Source organism: Chrysemys picta, unplaced genomic scaffold, assembly GCF_011386835.1.
Source record: "Chrysemys picta bellii isolate R12L10 unplaced genomic scaffold, ASM1138683v2 scaf239, whole genome shotgun sequence".
NCBI lineage: Eukaryota > Metazoa > Chordata > Testudines > Emydidae > Chrysemys > Chrysemys picta.
Window position 1 is genome coordinate 1 of NW_027052946.1, and position 16,657 is coordinate 16,657.

Consider the following 16,657-nt stretch of genomic DNA (forward strand, 5'->3'; position numbering starts at 1 on the left):
TGCATTCTCTCATCTACTACTAGGACACATAAAAGGAGAGAGCTGGAGGATAAAACATTTTCAGAAATGTTTTCAGGTTACTTGTTACATCAAGATACTCCCCAAGCATTTTGTTTTCCAATCACATTTCATTTTTTTAAAAGAACATAATTAGCTTCTGTATGCATAGCTTAGAATGCAATTTTTGCATGTTCATCTTGTCCATGAAAAGGATAGAAATTACAGGCACAAAATCATTTTGCAACTAAGCAAGCACAATGGATTTTGCATGAGTAAATTATTACTTGTGAACAATGTAACAATGCCTAAAAACATTGTGAGGTCCAATGACTTTCTGTACAAAGGAGAACAAAACAAAGTTCGGGATAAAAAAACAGCAGGAGCAGCTCCCTGAATTACATCAGGACAACAGGTCAGATCCTTCTCTAGTGCAAATTAGTTTAAACTAGTGGAACCAGATTGATTCACACCCACTGAGGATCTGGCCCAACATTTCCACATGAATTCTTATTTCTAATGTTCCAGTGGGCTGAATTTTTCAAGCTCCTCAATTACAAACTATGCAATTAACGTTCCCCCAGTTTTGATCATGGTTCTCAGGACTGAAGAAAACATATATTCCTACATGTCACCTCTTCACCATGCCGGAAACATAATTCCTCAGTTATTTGTCCTGACAGCTATTTTCAAGAGGAAATGTACCTTGTGATAGCTACAGACTAAATAGATAAATCTACTTTAGAACAAAAACAAGAAAATGATGTCTTCATAAGGCATTGCAATAAGAAATGAAGACACCTCTCAGCACGTATCAGGGTAAGGTAAGACTAGAAATGGACTGAAGAGCCTCAACTGTTTTGCAAAGAGCCTGTTAGAGCAGTAAGATACCTCCCTTTATTTTACAATGCCTAGCACATAATCAGTGTTAGAAACAAGTAACTTTAAGGGATGATTTAGATCTAAATTTGTGTGTGTGGGGGGGGGGGGGTCAGATTAAAAAATATATCTAGTTTTGGCTCATGTCTAGAGAAAACCTTATCCCTGATCAACAGAATGGCCACAGGTACCTGCCCTCACAGTCAAAAAACCTAGCCATTTGCCTGATCTGAAGTCTTTCTATGAATTCAATGGGTTTTGGATTAAGTTCAATGGGAGAATACTGGTAGGGTCCGAGGAACCCAGATAATCTGTTATGTAGCGCAACTGGGATTGTAACAGCAAAGACATTTTTAGAATCTCTTCTTCGCTGAGTTATTTTAAATCTACCTTGGAAATATGTAACAATTTATTTTGGGGATTGTTTTATGACTGCTGGGTTAGGTAGCATGACATGGAAAAGATTCAGAGAGACATTTAAACATGGGCTTTGTGATACCCATTTTAGTTTCCACAGAACTGGGGCAGCTAACCTTCAACGGGGCTTCTTACCATTTTTTTCTCCACAAATATGATAACTTGTTAAACCCTCTGTCACACATCCCATCTCAAGAGATGTTTTTGACAGCAGGATGATGGACTAGATAGGCTGGCAACCTGAAGGTATAGCTGAAAGAACTCTACTATCTCAGCTAAGCAAGATTTTAAGAAACACATGCACATACGTAATACCAACACATCTCAATACTGGTCTTCAATAGCTCTGTAATTCCAGTCCTGGGCCTCTTCTGAGCATTTTGTGTCAAACTGCATAGAGATTTTGTGACAATGGAAATGATGATGAGATGTCTAGAGAGGAAAGCCTAATGCATGGCTCTACCTAGCTCCCTTCTTCAAGAAACTTTGTGGGCTATTTGTAATAGGAGTATTTGGAAAGCCAAATTTTGACTGATGCACAAGGATCCAAGAAACTGCTAAAATACAATATCGGTATTTTTTTAACCTTCTCGTGCCTATTCTAGTCATTTAAGTATCTTTTCTACCCCAGAGGCTGCTCTTACGTTAAAAACTGTTGACCTTGGTTTACGGTAATATTTGATAGAGCCAGTAAGATTACTGAAAGTAGTTCTACAATCCAGCACAGTAGAAAGTTTATGGGATGTGGCAAGATTGGGTGTAGAGGATGAGTATGAAGGTATATGAAGAAGATTGATCTGATATGCCTAATTCACCCAGAAAAACTGCTGCAGCAATTAAAAAGTAATTAAGTACATACTGTAATAAATGGAAATGCTCCCAAGCTTTTTGGGGGGGTGAGAGAAAATAAATGGGACTGCTGAATGTAAGTGTCTAAGGCAGAAACAGCAGCAAAGATTAAGGTGTTCATTCCATTTGTTAGCGAATCTAATGGTACACAATTCTGTATAAACATTTGTAAAAGTATAATGCATTAGACTTTCATTTGCAACATTCAGTTCCGACATTCAGCTGTGCATTAACTTCTGCTAATTTTGATACATGTATGCTTGGTAGTATATATTACTATTATAGCACAAATAAAACATCAATATGATAAATAGTGCCACCGAACAAAGCAAGACAACTAATCTGATCCAGGAGAAAAACAAAACACAAATACAGTTTTACACATTTGCTGTTATGTCCTCTCCCCACTCTAGTATATATTGTATTTGCTTTGGAAGTTGTCTCACATGAATGAATTGTGTTTCACTAGTTGATAGCAAAGAAGCAAGCATATTTCAGTGGCGTTTAGAGAGTTAAAACATTCCTACAAGCAACTCTCAAAAATGATCAATATTTGGACAGCATGTTAAGTCAGTGGATGTCTCTTTTTTAAATAATGCATGCTATTTCCACTTTAGAGCTGTGAAGTGGAGGCACTGCCATAGGGAGAAATAGTAAGATTTCTCCCATTCCTCAGCAGTGCATAGTTTTTCTACCCCCAACTTAAAGTGTATTGACTTAAGAAGTTGCAGTCTCTCTAGCACAATTCTGTAGAGGGGAACAGATGGTTTGTTAGATACATTTTACAGCTAGTGACTCTCAGGAGTTTAGATAGATTACTCAGCAGATCATTAATTTTTTGCTGTAAAGTCACAGCAGGGAGTTGAGATCAAAGTGGACACAGCTGAAAACAAGAGCTAGTTAGATATATCATTGACAGTGAAGGACTAACAAGTGGGCATTTTGCTGAAGTGAATAATCTTAAACTAAGGAAAATAATTTAGACTTAAGCCAATAGCAGTGATGCAGAGACGACGAGTCCTAAAGGAAGTGAAATTATTTTGCCAAAAGCTCTCTCGATTACATAAATTGTAAAAGGTTAAAAAAAATCTTGCTCCTTTGAATGGCTTCTCAGCCTATTCTGTGTCCTGAGTTTTAACGAAGAGAATGTTACTCACAGAACAAGAAGCATGGAATTTGAATGGAATGAGCATCATCCAGAGTAGAGGAAGCTAAGACTTAGTGCAGTAGAACTTTAAAGGTGAAAGCAGCGTAAGGACAAGGAAGGATGAGTTTCAAGAGGTCTCATGACAAAAGGTTAGCAGTTTACAAACAAATCTGAAATGAATTCTGACAACTATTTTTATTACAGCAGCACCTAGAAGACCCAACTGCCAAGGGGGTCCCATTGTGCTAGGCGCTTTATATACATACATATTGTAAGAGACAATCCCTGTCCTGCCCATACAACCTAAGCAGACCATGTGACGGGTTGGATCACAGAAACCCCCTTGGGAGCTGCCACCAGATGTGCAAAGACTACCCCTGCTTCTGTTTTCCCTGCCAGCTCAGGACTCCAGCACCCTGTCTTGCTGAGCCAGACACTCCTGTTTGGCTCCAGACACAGACCCAGGGTCTGAATCTCCTGTCCCAAAGCTGCAAGTTTACCTGAAAACAGCTCGCAGTAGTGCGCTTGTCTTTAGCACTCAGATGCCCAACTCCCAATGGGGTCTAAACCCAGATAAATCCGTTTTACCCTGCATAAAGTTTATGCATGAAGTTTATGCAGGGCAAACTCATAAATTGTTCGCCCTCTATAACACTGATAGAGAGATATGCACAGTTGTTTGCTCCCCCAGGTATTAATACATACTCTGAGTGAATTACTGAATAGAAAGTGATTTTATTAAGTACAGACAGTAGGATTTAAGTGGTTCAAAGTAGTAACAGACAGAGCAAAGTAAGTCACCAAGCAAAATAAAATAAAATGCGCAAATCTATGCCTAATCAAACTAAATACAGATAATCTCACCCTCAGAGATGTTTCAGTAAGTTTTTCTCAGACTGGACACCTTCCAGGCCTGGGCACAATTCTTTCCCCTGGTACAGCTCTTGTTGCAGCTCAGGTGGTAGCTAGGGGATTCTTCATGATGGCTTCTCTCTCCCTCTCTGTTCTCTTCCCCCCTTTATATATCTTTTGCATAAGGCGGGAACTCTGTCTCTCTGGGTTTCCACACCCCCCCTCACTGGAAAAGCACCAGGTTAAAGATGGATTCCAGTTCAGGTGACATGATCACATGTCACTGCAAGACTTCATTACTCACTTGCCAGCACACACATATACAGGAAGACTCACAGGTAAATACAGCCATCTGCAGACAATGGGAGTCATCAAGATTCCAAACCATCATTAATGGTCCACACTTTACACAATTACAATAGGCCCTCAGAGTTACATTTTATATTTCTAGTTTTAGATACAAGAGTGGTACATTTATACAAATCAGATGATCACACTCAGTAGATTATAAGCTTTGTAATGATACCTTACAAGAGACCTTTTGCGTGAGGCATATCCCAGTTACTTACATTCACTTATTACCGTATTTTCTCTAAAACCATCTCAGTTACATTATATTGACTTATTATCAAGTTTTTATAAAACCATATAGACTGCACAACGTCACAGACCACACAGGCAAAGGCCAAGAGATAAGAAGTATTATGATCTCTATTTTAAAGAAGAGGCACTGCCCAAAGTCACACTAGAAGACTATGGCAGAGTCGGGAATTGAACCCAGACCTCGTGAGTCCCATTCTAGTACCTTAAATACAAGATCACCCTAGCTTTCTATGGAACAGTCGGCACAACACTGCAATAAAAGGGCGTTTTTTCTGCCAAGTGAATTGACCCTCAACCACCTACTCCCAAAGTGAAGTAAGATGGAGTCTGGGAAGTCCCATCATGAAATGAACCATCTACAGTCATTATAGTCTTAACAAGGCTTCTTGAAATAATCCCCATTTAACACCGTTAAGCATCTTCAGGTGCTGAGCCAAACTTCATTAACTGAACATACAAATGTGTCTATTATGAAAAAAATATATTTTTTCTTTAAAGCAATAATGGCCTCACACCCCATTGCTTGCTGTTGATCTTTAGATTTAAAAGCAAAACATGGAGCTATCACTAATGCATGAATAAATTAGACAAAAGCAGCAGACTCTCTTTTAATGGGCCCATTTATGATTAGTGCTGAAAACCTGCAGTGCTTGATGGGAGTGGTGAGTGCTCAGCACCTTTTAAGATCAAGCTCTGTGTTTGAGTGTATGAGCTTCATCAAATTCTTATGTTGAGGAAGACATTGAATGGTATCTCCTTACTGTCTCCCTGTGAACGCCTATGGACTTTAATGGGAGTATTGTGTTTAAATACCCCATATAACGACACTAACTTTGAGAAGATGCAGGGTTAGATTGGTACATTTTATATCATTGTAGATTTCCATTTTATATCTGAAAACTATGAAATAGTATAAAGGCTAGTAAGTTTCTGTTACATACCATCCCACAGTAAAGCTACCTGGCCAGTGCCATATGCTTGATTTGGTTCAAGGAGATTTGTTTCTGAATGGAGATGAAATCAACATTTACAAGTTAATCAGAGATAAAGCATACAGTAGCATCTTTTCCACGCATTCTCTCCTGCTCTCTTTTTGAATACACATGTAAAACTGGAATTTATCCATACAATGCCAGTGTACAGACTTTGTACATTACACCTGTAAAGTGAAGTGCTGAACAGTACGTGCATTACAGATAAAAATAAGTTCACCCACAGTGTGGAGACAAATGCTGAGATTCTGGGCTGCACTGAGAGTTTGCACGAGAAGGCATAGCCCAGTGGGTGAGTGTGCACAAGGCCACCTTTGCTCCTAAAATTCCATACCGCTCCATGGGCCAAACTAGCCCTCAGCATAAATTACAATGACCAGGAGCCAATGTGTATAATTTACAGCAGCCTCCCGAAGTCTGCATGTGAACTGCTCCATAGTCTAACATGGCCAGAATCCCCATGGTGCCATATGCTATGGGCCCACCTCAATCTGCCCCCTGTGTGGGAAGGAAGGGGACAGCATACAGCCACTTGCAATGGCTTTACTCTGTGCCTGTACCGAGAGGAAACCTCATCCAGATTCCTTTCATGATGTTGACAGCCCTGGCATGCAGTGAGCCATAGCTGTGGCAAAATCCCTCCCAATGTTCTTTCATACATTACTCCTTGTCAATGGTGTGCTCTAGTTGGAACCATGCAGGATTTTGCAATGGGAGAGGCATATAACTGACAGTGTGGAATAGGTATTTCTAAGATATTTATCTCCTTGGTATCTCACTCTTAATGTAACTGATTAAAAACATTCTTGCACATTAAGCCAGGTGTGATATACAGCGTTTACCATTAAGAAGTTGTTTTCAACAATTACCTCACAGCTTTCTCCTGTTCACAAGATATGAAATAGTTGTGGTAGCTGCATAAAACATGGATTTTTTTAAATGACAATGCAAGCAATACCAGGCCCAAACACGAGAAGAGTGATAGCAAAACAAAATGAAATAGTGCTTAAACTGTTGTGACATAGCAATTACCAAAAAGAAAAGAAGAGAACTTGATCACTACATTTACACACACACACACCCCCTTTCAACAAGAGAAGGTAAAACAGTATTGTTACCCTACAAATAGTTCCTGAGAAATGCACCTTCACAAGCTTATATCTGCAGTGATTTAAACCATCTATTTCTATAAAAGGGCTGAGGCTTATTTCTGGGCCAAGGCCCAGCTTTTCAGAAGTATTTAGGTGATGCTCTTCTCAGTGTTGTAAGGCCAAGATTTTCAGTGAGACTTCGGTACCTAAGGGCCAACTTTTTAAGAGTATAAAGGAACCCACAACTGAAAGAATCATCTACTAGGATTTTCAAAATCCTAACTCCCATTGATTTCAATGAGATGTAGATGCCTGGATGGTTGTAATGGGGCACTACCCTCGAGCTTCCCCCCTTGTGGCCCCTACAAGCTCTGCAGATGTGTTGCCCTCAGCACCCACTTGGTGTCTTTCAATCAATTACCCAAACCACATTAGCACAAAACATATGGCCCCTTAATGGGGCCTGGTTTATTTAACCCTTTCTGCAGGGTAACTCACTTCTTTAGTTGCTTAAGTTCACACCCACTCTGGGTCCATATAAGAGTTGTGGGAGGTTTTCTTGCCTGCAGTTCAGGTATCTCCAGAACAGGGCTTCTGAAGTCACCTCCCCAAGGCAGGAGTCTCTAGCTCTGCCCCACAGACCTGGGTTGCACTTCCAAAAATCATTAATTCTTTCCTTAAACAAGGAGTCCACAGCCCCCCTCTCCTGGGTGCTGAATTATAATTTAGGCCAGTTGTAGAGCCACAAGCCCAATTCTCCTGCAGCTAGTCCTTTTCCTCAATCAGTCTTTTCACCCTCTGGCTAGGAAAGTTTGTCTGACAGACCTTCCCTTCACAGTAGTATCTCCCCCACCATGAGAAAGTAAGCGGCATATATGCTGGTTCTCTTCCCACAGTTCAGAGACAGGACAGATGGGAGCCTTGCCACACCCACTCTGCAAAGCTTCTGGTCCTAGGCCCTAAAAGAAACAGTGACAGGATGCCTTCCAGACTGCACTTATTCCCAGGACCACTTTCTCTCTACCTGTATCTCCTAGGTACTTGTATACATCACACCTTTCAAAATCTCAAAGGTCCACACCACATGACAGGGGGTGGGCTGACCCTTAAGCTCTGCAGCTTCTGCTATTCTTCAGGGGATAGATCACCCTATTACAGTGCCTTTGAAAATACTATTACAGTATGGGTGGGACCCATGAAAGGACTTGGGCATTTCAATGCTGAGTGTCATAGCACCTAAAAGTTAGGAAAATCACAAGAACAACACCGTGGTCCACAAAGGCTGAGGTAGGTGCCTAGGGTTTCATTACAATGAAGGGAGGAAAAAACCATGCCTTAGACTGCAATCCACAAAGCCAGCATGTGAGGTGGGGAGCCACCTAAGCTAACCTATGGTGTGAGTTAAGTCCTGCCCCTCTGTCAGAGATAGGCACCTAGTTCTGTTAACCATCCCAAATGAGGAAAAATAGGCATTCAGCCACCTAAATCACATGCGGGGGGAATCTGAAACAAAATGGCTGAGGTGGAGGAGGAGGCTCTTCCCTATTATAACCTTTAGTTTAGTGGATAGATACTCACCCAGGATGTGGAAGACCTATGGGTCAAGTGCCCCCTCCTCCTGAATGGGAGACGGGATTTGCCATCTCCCCGGTGAGTGCTTTAAGGTATGATCCATGAAGGACCTTAAATGCCTAAAACATTTTTGAAACACTGAGCAGAGCAATGTCTAAATATCTTTACAAATCTGGACCCCAGGGGAATCTCTAGGGACCAGATTTTTAATGCTCCAGTAAAAGGATCTACATTTTATATAGAACAAAAAAAAAAAATACTTTTTTTTTTTACTTTAACAGCTAGAATTTGTATTACGTATTACTGGGGAAATGTGACCTCTCCTATGAAACAGTGAATACTAAAATATGGGCAGTCCTCATAACAGAAAAACTTTCACACCAAGTACATACACAAGATAAGCACCAAAAAGAGGATAGGTAGCTAGAAACTTGGTCATCCTTTTTAGTGTACTCAGAGGAGGCTTTCCAGCCAACAAGCCAGAATCTTGAGATAGGTTCTTTGATCCTTAATAAGTAAGATACACATAGTAGTATGTTAACATTTTATTGTAACTTTGCCTTAAAAAAGTTTTTTTTTTAAATCTGGGCCCAAGCGACTATGTATCACGGGGTATGCACACCCCGTCCTCTTTTGGGTCCATGCAGGATTATGGTTACAGTCTACCAGGCTGGAATAGGGTTCTGGACCCTCCCTTTTCCATCAGGTCCTGGCCCAGGGCCATCAGCAATGACTGTGATCACCACCCAGTCAGTGGGGATCCTATTGCAACACACTGTTCTTCCTCAGGTGGGAGATAACACTCACCCCACCTCCCTGGGCTACTTCCTACCGTGTGTCCATTCATCTTTGGGGTCTCTGAGCTCCTGGGTACATGTAACTTGCTGGAATTCCACCTCCAGTTGGCCAGCCATAAGCAGCAGGTCTCCAGTCTGGGCCTTGGGATCTCTGGTTCCTGAAGTCAGGAGCTGGGGCCTCCGCTAAGCATCCTTCCTCCTTGGTGGTCAGCCAAGAACGAGCTGGGCTGCTCCCTTTTATTCTGGAGCAGCAGTTGGAGCATGCCCAGCATGGTCTGAGGGGCGGGACTTCCTCCACCCATAATGTGGGATTTACCCGATCTCGGCCAGTGCGGGGTATACACACCCCGTTACACTATTCATTCCCATAATTTAGCATAACATAACATACACAAAACACACCACAAGCACTTCAGCATGAAAGAAACATCATTCAAGAAAAACAAACTACAGCTAGTAGAAAGTGAGTTCCTAAATTACAGTCAAGCAACATTACAGAGAAAAAGATACTTCCTGAAAATGGGTAGTTTAGAGCTCACAAATGGACAGAAGACACACCAACAGTGCCCCTGAGAAAGTTGTGTCATTCTGCTGTATAAAAGCCTCTTGTTAACAAAGCCCTAGACACTACTCTTGCTTTTCAAAAGGGTTGTAGCAGCCTGGTAAGAGTTTAGCAGTTTTTAAACTGAAAATTACATCAGGAGATGGAAATTCTGCTGAATGTGTTAAGTGGATTTTACTCACTCGTGCAGGCAACTTTTAAATACAATTAGGTATAACTGAGATTGGAGCTGCCCTCAGAAGAGAGAGATAGTTGTTAGGACAGATGAGCATTGAAAGAAGGAACCCTGAGTATGGTTTAGCTGAGGAGAAGCTGTACGTGAGATAAAGTAACTATGGGAGCATCCAAACCTGAAGAGAAGGTTTATGTCTACAATACAACTTATATCAGCAAACATAACTCTCTCAGGGATGTGAATAAAGCACCCCCTTGAGCGACAAGTTCAATCGACATAAGCACCGGTGTGCACAGCACTGTGTCAGTGGGAAAGCTTCTCACACTGACTTAGTTTCTGCCATTCACTGAGGTAGTTTTATTAAGTCGACAGGAGAGTTCTCTCTTGACAATATAGAGCATCTTCACCAGTTGCACGCAGCGGTGCAACTTCATCAGTACAGCTGCACTGCTGCAGCGCTGTACATGTAGACAAGCCCTTTAGAGAGATTTCATAGGACTAGTTTGTCAGCTTCTTGTTAATAAACAAGACCCCAGGTGTGGGTGATATATATTTTTTGACTGTGTGTGTTGCTTGGTGTGGGGATGCCATCCATTCACAGTCCCCGCTTGAAACATAACTCAAAGCCTGATGGAAATTGAAGGGTTTAATTATATAAATTAAAGATAGAAGAGGCCTATTAAGTCATTTTGTTAATCCCTCATCAACCCAGAATGTTTCCCTATGGTGTATTTTCTAGTACTTTATCTCATCTAATTTTAAATATCTCCTGGGAAGAAGCTTCCACCACTTTCCTGAGCCTTGAAAAACTATTTTACAGAAATTATGACTTAAAATAGCCATCAGAATGAAGTTGTACTGCCTCCTTAAACTAAAGATGACTTGAATGTAATAGAGTCTAACACGAAAATACGTTAGAATATAATGGTAAACAATAAGGCAGCAATTAATTTATTAAAACCATGTATGCTGAAGTATCTTATTCTAGATGTATGTCTGGCTCATAATAACTACTACTGATAAAAGCATAACAGAGTGATCATACAAAATGCATAAGCAACTTTCAAATGTAGGAGACAAACCAAATGGCTCCCATCCTATTACTTGTGGATGCTCTTCAACCAAACCACAACATTTACTTAACCATGAACATTTAGACACTGCAGATTAAATAGTCTAAATCAGGGGTAGGCACACATACCAAAGGCGGCATGCAAGCTGATTTTCAGTGGCACTCATACTGCCCGGGTCCTGGCCACCGGTCTGGGGGCTCTGCATTTTAATTTAATTTTAAATGAAGCTTCTTAAACATTTTAAAAACCTTATTTACTTTACATACAACAATAGTTTAGTTATATATTATAGACTTATAGAAAGAGACCTTCTAAAAACGTTAAAATGTATTACTGGCACGTGAAACCTTAAATTAGAGTGAATATATGAAGACTTGGCACACCACTTCTGAAAGGTTGCTGACCCCTGGTCTAAATTATCAATCCCCTTCCCCTTTTCTGAATTTCATCTTAATGTTCCTTTTCTGTGGGGTTTTTCAGGTAATGAGGTATCTGTGTTGGTCAGTTATCTTTGTCCCCATGGACAATTAAGTATTTAGTTAAGGAAGACAGTAAAATCCATGCTGGGAATTACATAACTAGAGGTGGGTGCAAGACACACAATTGAGATTTGGCCCAGGTACACATTAACATTAGGGATGTTTGGATTTAAGATTTGGTTCAGGACAATATAAATATAGGGTCCATTTGCAAACCCAGATCTAGCACCTGGGTTGGATTTCCAATCCCCACTCTCCCTGGAAAGTTTGGTTCTATCTGAAGCCAGAGTTTTGATTTGGTCTATACTCACTATCTGGTATTTCTAGAGGGTATAACATGAAAAGTACACTATTTGAGCAAGAGCAAACTAGGTTTCCATGACTTACCCACCTACGCTGAAGAAACATGTAAAAGCAGTCACTCCTCTCATGTTAAAAGCTTAAATCTAATTAACAGAGGGCTCAGGCTCTCTCTTTGGTCACAATTAAGAAGATTTCCAAGGAATTCCTTTATCTCTTTCTGAACATGAAGTGACATTGCCTTGCAGACTTTTGCTGATGAAAGGATTAACAGCAAAAGGTTTTATTTGTGATAATTGAAAAGGTTAAGGAAGAAGACTGGATCAATACATCAGTATTTTCTTGTGAGAGAAGAGACTGCTGGATTGAAGAGAGTGCATATTGTAAGGATACACCCTTTCCTCCCTCTTTCTACCGTCACAGGAGCTTAATGAGTTCATTGGCATACTCACTATTCTGGAATCCTAATATTCCTAATCAAATCCCTTATTTTTTGATAGCAATGACTGATACAAGAAGTGACTGAAAATTTGCTTTGTTTCCTCCTGTGCTATCCTAGAGACAACAATCTACAAGAACTGAGTCTTTAGAAAGATACATTGCCAGTCAAATTGTATGGCAATGTTCATGCCACAACAAAATTGGTGGTATGATCCATAGAGCATACATTCAAGAAAAAATAGGTATGAACCATTTTCAGGGATGCAGAAATTATTCTTGGACCACAGTCCTTTCACTTCAGAAAGTACATGTGGTCAAAGAGAATAGATTAGATTGATAGGTTGATTCTTTACAGCTGATTGTTCTAAAGATCTATAAAATGGAACCCATGTATTTGACTCTATAAAATACGTGTTTCTGATGGGGCTGTGAGGTGGAATGACAACAGTGGCTCACTATGGAAACAAGAGTTTGTCTCTTTGGATAGTATTAGCCTTTCACTTTTAAGACACAATTAAGAACACTTTCAGTTTGAATTCTTATTCTTTGCAACAACAAATTTATCTATAATGGTCTTCACTTTCCTACTGAGGTATGCAGGGAGCTGGCCAACATAAAACATGATTAAGACATTTGACAATGTCAAGACAGTTGGTAAACTGTGGTCACAGCATATTACACTCATAATTATCTCACTGTTCCCTTGTGCTCCCCCGTTGTGCTCACCTACTCTCTCATTTTATGATTAGATTGTAAGCTTTTTAGGAGCTGGAGACATCTTTTTTGTTATGTTTGCACAGTGCTAGCAAAATGGGGTTGGGATCTTTGGGCATTATGCCAATACACACAATTAATTAGCTGGGAGTCTGATGTTAGGATTGGTAGCCTCAATCATCTTCAGAGAGACCTCATGATTCAAGAGATATGCTAGTCACTGGATCTCTAAGTTGGAGAGTTTGAAGTTTGCCCCAACTGTCTTTTTTTTTTTTTAAACTCTACCATCTCAGTGGCCAACCTTTTCCTAAATGAAAGTTTAAATTTTGGAGAACAAGGTGGCAGCATGAAAGAAGTGCCAGTACACTGCACCACCAGATATCAGCCCAGTCCAAACTCTACTGTACATTTACTTTACTGCCAGATATTGCATTCAAAAGCATGCAAAATGTGAAGAGTTTTACAAGCTGACATCAAAATCCAATTATAGAAGAGGTAAAGATTGTCCTGACTTATTTGCTAGCACATAAGCACCCTGGCTTGGGTGACATTCTGATACTATAAGGGAACATGGCTCCTTCTGTGGGTGATAGTTAAATCATTGATTTCTTGACATTCCAGGGATGTACAAGTACATTGTCATTACTGGTTTTCTGTTAGTTGTAGTTCTTGCAGTGTAATCGGATAGTTTAATGAACTGCTTCTGATGAGAAGTGTTTATTGAACCACTGCCTTCATTTCCAAGTAAACCCTTGCAGAATAGTTCAAATCTGCTCATTATTCTTCCTTGGCTTATACCCTGATAATCACCTTCAGGTCTATTCAAAGCCATTACCTGGTGCTCTACAATGAACAGTGTCCAAGAATTATGGAAAGACACAAACAGGAAAGTTGGCTGAATTGTGGAGTCTATTTCTGTGCAGGTAGCAGACCTGCCCTTTACACAAAGAATGGGCAAGGTTTGGGAAAGAGAGCACTGTGATGCAGTTTCCAGGTCCACAGGTGCTCCCTGTATAGGAGCATGTGGCAGGGGACAGGGATTGGGGTGAAGAACTGCAGTGGTGTTGGCAGATCCATTACACCATACATCAGTGGTTTTCAAACTTTTTTTCTGGGGACCTAGCTGAAGAAAATTGTTGATGCTCGTGACCCAATGGAGCTGGGAATGAGGGATTTGGGGTGTGGGAGTGGCTCAGATCTGGGGCAGAAGGTTGGGGTGTGGGGGTGAGGTCTGCAGGGGTGGGGCCAAGAATGAGGGGTTCTGGGTGCAGGAAGGGGTTCCAGTTTTGGGAGGTGCTCAGGGCTGGGGCAGGGGATTGGGGCACGGACTTACCTCCGATGGCTCCCTGGTCAGTGGTGCAGCCGGGGTGCAGAGGCAGGCTTCCCATCTGTCCTGGCACTGCGGATCGCGCTGCACCCCAGAAGTGGCCAGCAGCAGGTCTGGCTCCTAGGTGGAGGTGCGCAAGCAGCTTCATGCGACTCTCACCCGCAGGCACCGCACACCCCTCCCCCAACTGGTTCCCGGCAAGTGGGAGTGTAGAGCCGATGCCTGAGGCGGGGGCAGCACATGGAGCCCTGTAGCCCCCCTGCCTAGAAACTGGACCTGCTGCTGACCACTTCCGGGGCACAGTGCGGTGTTGAGACAGGTAGGCACTAGCCTGCCTTAGCTGGGCAGCACCGCCGATGGGACTTTTAACGTCCCAGTCAGTGGTACTGACCAGAGAGACCCAGTGCCTGCCTGACATGCCGCAACCCAGTACTGGGTCACAACCCGAACTTGGAAAAACACTGCCATAGAGTGTCTGTTTCTACCACCAGCACAGAGGGTTTGCACTAGTTGGGAGGATCCTCACTTCTCCATGGCTTTCAGGGTGCCTTTTCCACAACAGATCTCCTAGTACCCCACTCAGCTACTCAAAATGGGTGTTGGGGATGAGATTTGCACCCTAGAGTAAAAACAAGTGAAACTGCATAAACAAAATAGTAGCTTGTTCTGACTTACACAACTCAATTACACAAACTGTGTCACTAATAATGTTCCATTACAAAAAACTGAAGGCCAGAAAACTTATGCTGTACCATAGTGGGACCATTTAGAATCGTAACAGTCAGAAGCAACCAGTGGAGTTGGCTAGCCACACTGGGATACGTGCTGCACCCTCTGAAAGGGCCTAACAATGGAAGGCATAATTTCTTCCAGTTTCCTCTGGGGCAGGTGAGCTCTCTTTGTCCTTTGCACCCACTGGGCTGTGTCAAAATGGCACCACAGATCTCTAAGGTAACAAATCATAAATCAGTCTGGGTAGGGCTAGATTTGGATTTCAAAAATTAAAAGCCAATGGGCCAGCCAACCTGATGGCCCAAACAGCCAAATATATTTTCAAATTGCTTAACTGGACACATGAAAATGGAGCAAACATACAGTGAATAACAAAAGCACACATTCTCAGCCTTCTCTCTCTCTCTCTTTTTCTGCTTGTGCTAATGAAGAGTTTGCTTTATAGGAGGGAGAATTGTGAAGAGGAGAGGTTTTTAATCTAATATTTACCTAATGAGTCATGATAATTAGTGATGCCTAATACTTCTGTGATGCTGTCCTCATGAAAGGATGCTAGGAGTTATGAAACTGTGGCTGGCAGATAAATGGTACCTGCCTCAGCCATCGGTCTTACAAATGATCCAGTATGTACAGCTATTATTTCCAGACAGATGCTGGCAGCTCTGCAATTGTTCACGGTCTCAGTGAAGAATAGTAGCTGTCAAGAGGTTTGAGTGTGTTGCGACATTTAACAGACCGCTTTTCAGCTTGTCTGAAATGCTGAAGAACGGCATGTGGCAACAACAGAAATGAGTGCAAGGCTTATTATTGAGTGGAGATGGAATATTTATTATTTTTTGCTGTGCTGTGCGGAAGTATTGCAAGAAAGGTTTGTGTGTCCTTTTGGCTGGAAACAGTATGGAAAATCAGGACAAGAATAGAGCACATGGGTGAAAAGAAGGGGCGTGTACACACACACACACACACACACACACACACACACACACCTCCGTGGACTAAAATTTAGAGCACTTCATCCTCCCATAGTCCTAATTTACAGTAAAAGGAGATGGGATGGCTTCAGATAGCACTCTATTTTAAACCCACAAGGAGTGAATGGAGGTGCTTCCTGCAGCTCCCATTGGCCGGGAATAGCAAACCGTGGCCATTGGGAGCTGCGAGCGGCCGTACCTGCCGACACTCACGTAAACAAAGCGTCTCACGGCCTGCAGGGGCTTACCCTGAACAAGCCACGAACCAAGTTTGGGAACCCCTGATGTAGTGGATAATAGGCCATCATCTATCACAATGGTAACATTTTAACAAATGACCCCCATATTTTGGGTATGTGTATCTTAAAACTTCCCAAAGACTTGTTATATTTAATAAAGGACATCAAAGATTTCTGAATGAAAAATTCTCACTGGAGAATATAGTTTTGTCAAAATCGTAATTTTCCACAGGAAAGTGTCAGTTTTGAATTGTTTTTTAATTTTTTTTCATGAGAAGAATTAAAGTATAAAAATTCAAATAGACTTAAAATTTAAAAATTGTTTTGAAGTGTTAATTTGAATAGAAAATTTTCATTTTGACACGTTGAAGCATTTGGTCAACTATGTGGAAATCTTCCATTTTGAGATTTCTGATTTGAAACTTCTCAGAATTTTCTATTTGGTGAA